At 33.2% G+C, this 12,281-nt stretch overlaps 1 protein-coding gene and 1 pseudogene across 1 annotated transcript in view; one reads left to right on the plus strand and one right to left on the minus strand.

The window, feature by feature from the left end:
- LOC125852730 (putative late blight resistance protein homolog R1A-10) overlaps positions 1-12,281 on the minus strand; it is a 69,080-nt gene that overhangs the window by 54,365 nt on the left and 2,434 nt on the right. The gene's annotated exons all lie outside the window — the stretch shown is intronic.
- On the plus strand, positions 2,187-4,444 carry LOC125852733 (uncharacterized; annotated as a pseudogene).

The raw sequence follows: 12,281 nt of genomic DNA on the forward strand, positions 1-12,281 counted from the left end.
GCATATTGCACTATCTGAACGAGGTAAAAAGTCGTCACTACCTACAGTCTCCTTCACAAATTGGAATAAAGATGCAGTTAGCTTTCTTCTTCAGACTTCCACTGCATACTGGATGTTCGATTCTTCACTACACAAGAGGAAAATATCATCCTAGATTCAATTTTACAGTAAAAACAAAATGCTAATGCTATACTATTTTTGCTACCATATTGACGAGATGACACANTAAATAGATAGATAGATAGATAGATAAATATTTTTTATCCTTATTTAGAAAGGACAATAAAACTATATCTGTCTTCTTCAAAATTAATGGAGTTTTGGTTGCCAATGAAATTATGCCAAAAAACAGACAAAATCATTACATTAGGTAGTCAAATGTAATGATTTTGTCTCTTTTTTGACTACCAAATGTACTGATTTTCTGTCTTTTTGGGCACAATTTCATTGGCAACCAAAACCCCGTGAATTTCTAACAAGACACATGTAGTTTTTTTGTCCTTTCTAATTTCTATATTTCTAAAATAAAAATAACAAATTAGATAAGGGTAAGGTAATACATATTTACAGTTAATATTACCCTTATATATATATTACTCATACAACACAAATTTAATAGGCTTTCATTCAAGAAAAAATTGCTCCCTTTCTCAGGTATTATTTCTTCCCTTTTCATCTTTTCCCTCTTCCCATTTTCAATTTTTCTTCCAGATTTTGCTTGTCACCATAACAGAAAATCAAAATAGATAAAAATTATAGTTATTAGTTGGACGTCAATTACTCTGGTATTACATTTGTACTGATATTGCAAATGTAAAAGCCAAAGTAATAGCCTCCCTTATGAGTTTCATGTTTGATGGTTCATATTTAATGCTTTCAGAACTATTCAATCTTTCGTAGATATACCATGGGCCCAGGAGTATGCTTTTAACTTGATGCCCAACATGATAAAAATATCTGCAGGATAGCTATTTTCTTTTGTCTTTTTTTTTTTGTTTCTTTTTGTTGAAATTTTAAATAGTAGCATGAAAGTTTAGTTTCTATGAAAAATAGGAAACATTTTTGGTAGGGCTAAATGGTGCCTTTGGATATAAATGTCACAGATTAGCTCTCTTCTGCAAACTGTATCTTCCATGATACTAAGTCATACATAAGCCATCAGATAGTGCCTTCAGTAAACACTATACGGGGTCTTCTGAGGTTCAAGTGCAATGAACACAGTAGACACTAAGTCTTCATCAAAATGATGAAAATTAAAGCACTTTTCACTAGCTTCTGCATCTTTTTTTTTTTTTTAATATGAGGTGGTGTGCTATAGAAGACATTTTTGTGATACAATATCATGTCCAACCAACATTTTTAAAAGTTTTTTCATATTGTTTTTTCCAAATGTATAGTGGTTTGACTCAAGTTTCAGAGATAATTGTTGATGTTTTAATATTCTGCAACATTTTCTGTCCCTGTAACAGATTTTCTGTGAAAAAAGAGTTGTCCAATTGTACTTTGTACATTAATAATGACTGCTAACTGATTTTATGTCTTCATTGAGCTCCGCTAAAGGGCCCTAACAGATTTAGGCATCACTATACTTCTACTATGACAACATTGTTGTTTTTCTTTTTATTTGTTCTTTATTTTGTTTTTTTATAGAACATACAAAGTTTATTATGTTTGTGCAGTTTATATGTCATAGGACCGAATAGTAAAAGGTACAACTCTGAAGTAGTATACTTTGTTTGGTCATTTTGGGTGTAGGTGCTTTGTTTGTATCAGATTGTCAATCTCCTACTTTCACATTCTGAAATTGTACAGTTGTATCTCATGAGCACATAAATCGTTACGAGATGAAGATGGCAGGAAAAGTAAATAGTATGATACATGCTATGTGATCTTTTATGAGTTTGTACTTTATGTTCAGTGTTTGTCCTAACTTGCTTTTGCAAGAGTTTCTTAATGCTTTGTTACTAGATGAAAAGCTCATTTATGCAGCTAGAAGGTGCATTTTACTCCACGGTGCTGCTTTCATTTGATTCCTTTTTTTCTTTTGTCTAAAGAGATGAAACAATGTTGCATGTCCCTAATTTAATCACCCCTGTTCATAAAAACACAAAAAATCAAGGACTTTGACTGAACACTCATGTTATCCTGCAGATACTACTATTTAGTTAACTATATTTCCTACAAACATGGTACTAAGATTGAACATCGACTAAATAGAACCAGCAACACGAGATTGGATTTGCAAAGTTCAAATTGTCGAAATGGGACGCCCACGAGAAAGCCTTGACAAGAAATGTACATTCCAAAATTTAATTTTGGAAGATGAAGAGGTCAGCTCATTATTATATTTTATCTTATGAATATTGCTCTTTTCCTCTCAACTTAGTTAATCTAAACTTTCTATAACTCTTACTTTCAGGAATGCCAGATTAAGGCAGTTATGTATGCTGACGAAATTGAGTTGTATGTAGATAAGCTTAAACGCATCAATACCTACCTCATCTCTACTGCAAGTGTCAAAGTCTCACCAACTTCATACGACAAGCCAATATATAAATTTTACTGGATTCTTGACAAAGAAACAGTAATTGAACAAATCAAACCATCTAATGAAGTTGAAAATCCACTTCCACCGCCAACCAAGCTGAATATCACAAGCTTTGACCGCATTCCTCATCTGATGGTTGATTCTGCTGCTGAAATTGGTATATCCATCCTAATAGCTATTATCAGACTGAAATATACATTTTTACTGCTACAGAAGACTTACAACATTTCATTATGTATTATATATGCAGATATACTGGCAATCGTTCTTCGTTGTGGTCCTCAAAAAAACGCAGGTCGCAGTCATCATAGGTGTCGAGAAATTACCCTTTGTGACAATCAGTAAGTATAACATTTGACATTCTATTTTCCCATTTTCTGCAAATATTTTGAATCAGTAACCACTTTTTGCATTTGTTTGCTCACATCATCAATTATCGTCTAAGCATTATCATAGTACTTACTCTTCTCTCCTTATGTTCTCACACTCTCAGGAAAAATCAGTTTCTCTTCACTCTATGGGAGGATTTCGGAGCATAAGAAGGACATGAAATTGCCTCTAAAATGGCAACAGAGGCAGATCTGCTTGTAATCCTCGGAAGGAGTATAAGAATCTCTACTTATCAAGGTACATATGCGCTGAACTTCTTACCAACATAATTTTAGATAATAACAAAACATTATACAACTTATGTGTCATACAGGGTTGTCACTGCAGACTAGGTACAATTCCACAATACGTGTGAATCTGAATTACCCACAAGCAGTGGCACTCATCAATTGGTACTCACATTTCATATTTATTCTATAGCTTTAATTTGCATGTAAAGAACCTACTAAACATATTATTTGTTCTAACAATAGGGCAAAAGAAAACAAAACAATGTTATTAAGTTGTGCATCAGAGAAAACCTCAACAAACTCACCTGTCGCTCCCATGATAGTGACTCCTGCTGGCCAAAAAGTTATCTCTATTGCAGAAATATCATAAGCACCTTCTGTAAGTCATACTTGAAGCTGCTCATTTGAGAGTATCCTTATTCATTTTCATTTGAGAGTATCCTTATTCATTTTCTCATTCTCTAGCTTTGCCTAAATAATCAAAACTTCTGACAGATGGGAGTGTTCTATGTTGAAGCAGAAATGGCCATATTAGATGAATTCCAAGACTTTTGTGTGCTTGAATGCTCAGGATGCAAATAGAAGAAGCGCACAAAGGATAGAAAGGATTTTGAATGTCCAAAATGCAATCGGAAAACAGCATTAGTGCCTCGGTACTATACTTTTGACTTCTAAATTACACTTTCTACAAAATATAACGTATATTATACACATATTTCAAACTTGCCACCATTTCAGCTGTAGCTTTCAAATTGATCTTATTGACAGTACTGCTACAACCACAACATCTATCTCTACTGAATTGGGAGAAAAATTATTGTCCATGACAGCAGAAGACATAGTTGACATAACTTGCACTAAGGTTATCTCTCATTCCTACTGGCTACTTGTACACACGTACTGTCATAATACCATATATCTTCAGCACAAACACTTTACCACATATGCTTTGTTCTAAACTGTTTGTTCTAACTTGTTACATTTACAGCGACAATCATTGTCTCTTAATCATGTCCATGAGATGTTGTCAAACAAAGTATTCGAAATTCAGCTAAGGAAGTCATCTTGGGCCAGCTCAAATACCACGCATGCAACTTTGTCCGTTCTTTCCTACATGGAAAAACAACATACTCCACAGAGCACTACTGATAGGACTTCTAAAAAGATAAAGCCTTTGGAAATAAGTGAGGTAGAAGTGATGGCAACAACTACTGCAGCTGGCTCTTCAAATGCGACGCCAAAATTTAAACCACCCACACCAACCAAAAAGGTCTAAAAGGTCAGTCTACATCTCACTTTCACACCAAACTATAGGTCACAATGATTATCAATTCCACATATTTAGAAGTATTTCAAAAATTGCTGGTAAAAGTTTCTACTTTTAGCTGTAGTTTACTTTCTTTTATACACGTATCCATATAGTTCTTGTGAGACATTGTAAATGTCATACTTATGTTATAGTGCTGCTTTTGCATTTGCTCTTATCTGCTTTCAAATTTCACAATTTTGTTATGTTTATGTCTCACATCACATTGGAAAGTCTCACCTTAATTCAGGGCTAAAAACTCTCTATCCATGTTCATATCCATGCTCAAATCAATTGGTTGTCAATTTCTTTTTAATTCCTCATCTCATGTTGACTGTTGAATTAGCTTATTTTAGTTATAACAATTGACCAGCTTCATTACTTCACAGTTAGCAACAACTCTTTTGCACACTGACCCTAATTTTTTACTCCTTCCTATTTCTACTCCTTGCAACAGCTCAACTCACATCCAATTGAACTGCCTTTCAAAACTAAAAATTAGACTTGGACTTTTGACATTTTATTATGAACAATGTTGCTCACATTCATATAAATCACAGTCAAAGAAATCCTTATGTCTGTTGTGTGTTTGTGATACCATAAAACTGTAGCCTCCCTTTGCTCGTTGGTTAATGTTTGTCATTTCACACTGCAATGTAATGACCCGAAAGGTCATTTTGGTAATTTTTCGTGGAAATGACTATTTTGCCCTTTCGGTAGTTGCCCCGAGTCCCATGTTTTGTGGTTGTAAAGTTAGTTTGAGGAAAAGTTGGTAAAAAGTTGAGTTTTTGAGAAGTTGAGTTTTTATGAGTTAAAGTTGGTCAAAAAGTGCTTTTTCGAGTTATTTGGAGTTTCGGGACTCGGATCGGATTTCCGTCGATTCCGGCAGTTTTAGAATGTCGAAATGGGTTTGTGTGAAGTTACGGAGTTGAATTTGGAGTTGAAACGAAGAATTGAGGTCCTAAGTTGCTAAAGTTGTGAAATTGTGATAAAGAGTTGACTTTGGTCAACATATGAGGTTCCGAGGCTCGGATTGAAATTCCGAGAGTACCGTTGGTTTCGGGAGGCGATTCTAAGTCTAGAATGAGTCTTGGTTGAATTTTTAGACGCTCCGTTTGAGTTTCGAATTTTTTTGGCGTTAAACTAGTTTCTTGGCATCTTATTGAATTTCGGGTCAAGGAGTCCTCGAATTCAAATTCCGACGGTTCCATTGAGTCCGGAACGTCGAATTTAGTGGGGGTACATATTTAGTTTGTGTGCACGAGATTCCGAACGAATCCCGAGGGTCCAACGGGGACTTAAACTTTGGTGTTATTGTTGTGTTTCAGCTGCAATAGCAGTCCTTTTTAAGTCAAAAAAACAGTAGCCATTTTCCCCCAACTTGAAAAATACCCATTTCTCCATTTTTAGACTTTGAGAGCTCGAAAATAGGTGATTTCAAGTGGGTTTTCGCAAGGAATTCATTGGGTAAGTTATTTCCAACTTATATATTTGATTTCCATCGATTATTTATAGATTTTAACATCAAAATTTGAGATCTCAACTGAAAAATTTGGGGGTTTTTGCCTAATCCGAATTTAATAGAAAATTTGAGTTTGTGAACTCATTTCAACTCCTTTTTCGAAACGGTTTTCACTATTGGATTCTAAATTTCTTGGGGAACATTCTTCACTAAAAATTTCCAGATTTTGAGAATAGTTTTTCGGAACGAGATTTTTTTGACCATTTTACCCTTTTCTCCAAATTTCACGATATTGGTGTTGTTAGATTCGTATTGATTGTGGGATTCCATTTATGAATAGATTGTGGTGATTTGGAGCGTGCTCGGAAGGGTAAAACTCAGATTTGAGTTACTAGTTGAAGTGTTTTGAGGCAAGTGACTTCTAAACTTTGTTAAACTCTTAGACTACACATGACTACTTTCCTAATTGTGTTGGGGAGTAATGGGGATCGAGGATGAGTTTTATTTGTTGATTGAAATTGTTGTAATTGAAAGATGGGGAATAAGTGTTATATGTGATTTGAATTTGTTGAATAAGTCATGTGATAACTGATATTGAGGTGATAGAGGAGCATGAGTAGTCTATGATTGATACAGACATTGATGTTGAGACAGATGATGTGTAATACTATGATGTGGTCGTGATATGGTTGTGATTGAGATAGATGATGTGTAATACTATGATGTGATCGTGATATGGTTGTGATTGAGACAAATAATGTGTAATACTATGATGTGATCGTGCTATGATCGTGATTGATGACATATGCATATTCATTATTCATCCCATGTGTGAACTATCTGTTGCATGAGTTCTGAGACACTGATATGAGGATGGATGGATATGAGACACAGTTGAGACTAGCTCCGGCTAGAGATATATGAGATGGACTAGCTCCGGCTAGCGATTTGGATGCCGATGGGATCTGGTTCCGGCGGTGATACATGGTCCATGTGTGGCCCCCATGGGTTCTGATTTGAGTATTCAGCGCGGTCTGATTACGTCAACAGATGTGTATCTTAGGACAGACATGCATCACGACTACATGACATCATTATTGCATTTGCATCGCATTTGACTTCATCTTTGTCTGTGGTGTGTGGATTTTTCCTATTTGCCCCTCTTCATGTGATATATGATCTATTTGCTCTTACATGAGGATATGAGGTTGATGTTGAGACACTGTTGGATATATCTGTTGATTATGAATTGTGTAGTATAGGTTGTTGATTCGCTGTTAGAATGAAGTTTCGGTGGTTCGGTTGGGATTGAAAGGAGTTGTTTGTAGCTGCTAGTTTAGCTTAGTTTAGTGTTACTTGCGAGTACCTGTTGCTTTTGGTACTCACCCTTGCTTCTACACAGTTGTGTAGGTTGACAGCTCTATCAGATCCGACTTATTACTCATCTTCAGATTAGAGCTTCCAGACTTACTTGAGAGGTAGCGGTTCATTCCAGACGTGCCCTCAAGTTATCTATATTTATTGTTTTGTTCTATTCTAGAACTTTACTATGAGACTTGTATATTTTATTTAGATTCCGTATTAGAGGTTTGTACATGTGACAACCAATTCTGGGGTTATGTTGAGTTTATTTAAAGACTTCCGCTTATCTTTCTATCTTATTCTTGTTTTTATTAATTCCGTATCGTCGGGTTTTTAGGTGTTAGGCTGACGTGTCCGGTGGGGTTTGGACACGTGCCGTCACATCCGGTTTTGGGGTGTGACAAATGGAAGCCTATTTACATGTTTTTCAGGATAACTTGCACTGCATACATTCTTCTACATTTGTCTTATTCTACTTTGTTATGATGTCATACACTATAATACACAGTTATCAATAGGAAGAATAGGAACGAGGTTTTTGTTTACTAGCTAACCTCATTCACCATAGACTATTAGGCCAATCACACCGAGATTCAACAGGGAATCTATCACTTTTATCATGATTCCATGATTTTCTTTCTATTTGATCCCTATATTAAAATTGCTTTGCTATGTGTTGCTATATTTGCAGTTTCTAACAGACTTTAAACTGTCTAATTACAGGAACTCCCTCACACCATTTTGTCACTTTTGCTTATAATAGGGACAATATAATGAATGACTCTCCCTATGCTCTGGTTTTTTGAATGAGGAAGATTAGCTATGGAGAGGCAAACTGCAGCGTCCTCTAAATATGATAAACAATGACATGCTAATCTTATATACCAAAACTGCAACATGTACTATATTATTTTGGTTGTATTACATTAGTTAGTATGTGCAAATCGTTCAAATCGACATCATACTGATGTCTATTGTACATATTCTGAATATTTCTAATAGTACATAATATAATATATGATATTATCCATCTTCTACAAACGCCCTCACCCTTGATTCATTAATATTAAAATATTTTTACAACCATAATATTTTGACGATTGGGCCCGTGCTTGCCACGGGCCTCCCCACCCTAGTAGTCAATATATAGTTCAGTACGTAGTATTATTTTTCATAGTAAAAAATAATGATTGACAATTATCTTTCTCAATAATTTCAATAAGAGTAATAAAAATTTAAAAAGTTGAAAATTATGCAGATACGTGTAGTATTTAATTGACTTTTCGAATTTTGTTATCATATCCAAAGTGAGAATTTAGAAATTGAAAGCTTGTGTTTTCCTTTTCGTTTTCTATTGATGTTCGATATTCATCTTTGGTTTGAATATAGATTTTTATTAAAAATTTCATTTAGAATAAAATGTTTTCTATTAAAGATCTTCGTACACTTGGCTCAAACTTAAAATAAAAATATTTAATTAATAATAAGAAAATACTTACCGCTTCACTATCATTTTTAATGACGAAATGTTGGTGTAACTTGCATGGCTACGTACGTAAATGATAGTAATAATTTAAATAATTCTTATGTTTGCTTTCATAGGACCACATTATACAAGTTTAAATATCTTACTCTTTTTTTTTATTTCTCCTCTCTTTTTTTGTTAAATACTTTTTTAGCTTTTTTGTAAATCACGATAAGATACTTTGAGATCGACGAAATATTATATCTCTAAATTGCAACCCAACTCAAAAAAAAAAAAACAAAGTTATTTATAATTTTATGTTCCCATGCTAATCATGATCATGTTAGGTACCAAAGATATTTCACATGCAATTCAACGTCATACATCATTTTCATTGAAAAAACTGAGACTTGTCATTTTCCAATGTCTTTTTATTATACATTTTTTTTATTCAACGTCCGATAAATACATTGAGATCTGATTAATTTGAATTGCGTGTTACAAAATTTAGTTTTGAGGACGACACTTACACTAAAATTTATTCATTCTCATGAATTCAAATACGAGATCTTTAAAAGTGAAGAAATTTCAATCATCCTATTCATTCACGTCGATTCACATATAGATTTATCTAACTGCTAACTAATTTAAGGCATTTTTAGTGTTTTATTTTTATTAAGATGGCAATAAATAAAAGTGATAATGGAGCAATTGTAATAAAAGAGGCAGGTAGAAAAAAAATGCATTTTTCATTATTACTTTATGCTTTTTGAATACACGTAATTATTATGACTTTATGAGTAGGAACATAATAAACTAATAAATCGTTTTACTAATTTTTGAAGGAATCTCATGATCATAGAGAAAAAATATTTATGAGAAATTAAAAAAATTAAGCAGTTTAATATATATTATTGTGATATATAAATATGTTTTTGAATATTTAATTCCAGAAGGTGGCATGAAAAAATACAATTTTTTAAATTGTGAAACAAAGAAATAATTTATATAAGCTAACTAAAATTTTATTAATTTTAAAGTCGTAAATATTAAATAAAAATTTTACTAATTGAATTCGTAAAACTTATATTTTAGAACCGCCCCTGAAGTCTATAATTCATAAACTAAAAATTTTATTTCTACCCTAATATAGATATACATATATACGGTTTCATATATATACTATTTCATTTGTTCACTTTTATATATATATATTAAGAAATATTTCCTTTTACTCGACCAGTTTAAAAAAATGAAGAGATAATATATTACTTATTTCATACTTTATTTTATTACATTAATTATAATTTCCAATGCATTTCCAAAGCACCACCAGTCCACCAACATATAAAGCATTGAATTTATTATAATAAAAAATTGATGTAACAAAATTATCAGGTGTGAGGTACGTATATGGTTTAGTAATTCAGAAATAAAATGCGTATTTGTTTAAAAGTATCAAGATTATTCATTTCATGATTTATACATTAACTAATGATGAGGTAAGTTATTTCATATACATGGTAAAATAACTTATTTCGAGATAATTTATTATTTCCAACCGACGACCCCTAATTATTTTCTAAGTATTATGTCAAATCAATAGTGAACATGTAAAATAGTTATTGACTTGACCAATTCTTAAAAAAAACATTTATATTAATGAATAATATATTTTTTTATTGGCACTATGAAAAAAAATAACTTTCTCTGACAATGCAATGAACGTCGAACGAAAAATAAAAAATAAATAAAAATAGAGTTGTCGCAAAGACATAATTACTTGTAGAATATTATCATATGAAAATATAAACTTATATCTCGCAAAAAAATTATTTGCTCAAAGAGCATCACAAAATAGGGGTAAAAGTACAAATGAACTATTACATATTCTAGTTTGAGTATTGATGATAAAATCAACCACATTTTATGAGATACAAGAACAAGAACAACAATAACAATCCAGTGTAATCCCACCAGGGGCGATGCCAGAGTAAGGGAGTTCAACCAAACCTGTTCCGATGGAGACTTACACAGTATATATGAAGTTGAAACTTATTTTTGATGGATATAGTAGATGTTGAATGTCCTTGGCTTCATTTGTTTATTTCTTCATGTTTAAACGATCTGCAAATTCCTTGAGGAAACCAGCTTTAAACCAAACGAAAAAAACTTTCGTTCATGAGTCTTGCTTAAAACTCATTTTCACACAATCATCTTCCGCAACCAGTTTTTAAGTAAACCAGAATAGCTTCTATCACCAGCTTCTTCCTCGGTAAGACATATATATACTTCTGCACATATTTTTAAGAGAGTTAACATATCTAGCTTCAACCATTGTTAAAAACGTTATTGAAGAGCATATCTAAACCATTGTTGAAAACGTTACCCTGCTGATCATATATGTAACAACAACAAAATATATATATATACTTAGTGATCAAATCCTACAAGTGGAGTCTGGGGAGGGTAGAGTGTACACATACCTTACCACTACCTCGTGGAGGTAGAGAGGGTGTTTCTTGAAGACTTTCGACTCGAGTACAACAAATCAAAGTACGTATAAAATAGCTAGGAAAAAGACAGTGAAGCAACTAATACGGAAGAAAACAGTAATAAGAACAAAATAATGCAATAATTGAAACACCCTAACAAAAACAGATGGTGATAGAAAGCAAAAGCAAGGCATTACAAGAATAAAACAAATACTACGACATACACACATCACTAAGCCTAAACCCTTCCGAAGCAAGAGAACACTATACTACCTACTAACCTTCTATCCTAATCCATGACTTCTACACCCTCCGATTTAAGATCATGTCCTCGATAAGCTGAAGCTGCACCATGTTCTGTCTAATCACATCTCCCCAGTACGCTTATCATAGATGTAAGGGCACATTATTTTTACAATAATTGGCATGCTACTCTTTCAAAAGTGTCTTCATTTCCAACAAATTTCTATAACCAAATGCCCCAACAATATAATGGACTAAACTAGGCCTCTCAAGATGTAAGAGAGATGTGATCAACTTATTCAATCTAATGAATTCCATCCCCCCCCCCCCCCTTGCACTTTTACAGAGTCTATACATATGAAATATTCAATTTTACCCATCTTATTACAGTCAAAAGAAATACTAGTAGTTATGCACATAAAATTTTGAATCAAAGTCATCAGGTCAATTAATTACTAGTAAAACATATAATGGATGTTGAAGAATCATTCCACTTACCTCTAATTGTGTCATAGGCATAAACTTGAAGTATGTTGTTTCCCAAAATCTCTTGCTCTTCTTGGATCTCCTTAGCGAAATTCACAAGGGAAGGAGTACATCCCCATAACTCAATTCGCTTCAGTGCCATACTCTCTGCAAATTCTTTAGGAATCTCTTGCAAGGAACAACAGTTTTTGATAATTACGCGCTCAAGGCATGGGAAAGAATCGTCGGTAGCCTTCCAGCATTTAAGATCCATCTTCTCTATGAGCAAAAATTTCAAATTACGAATTCCCATTT

The sequence above is a fragment of the Solanum stenotomum genome, unplaced genomic scaffold (assembly GCF_019186545.1).
Source record: "Solanum stenotomum isolate F172 unplaced genomic scaffold, ASM1918654v1 scaffold469, whole genome shotgun sequence".
Taxonomy (NCBI): Eukaryota; Viridiplantae; Streptophyta; class Magnoliopsida; order Solanales; family Solanaceae; genus Solanum; species Solanum stenotomum.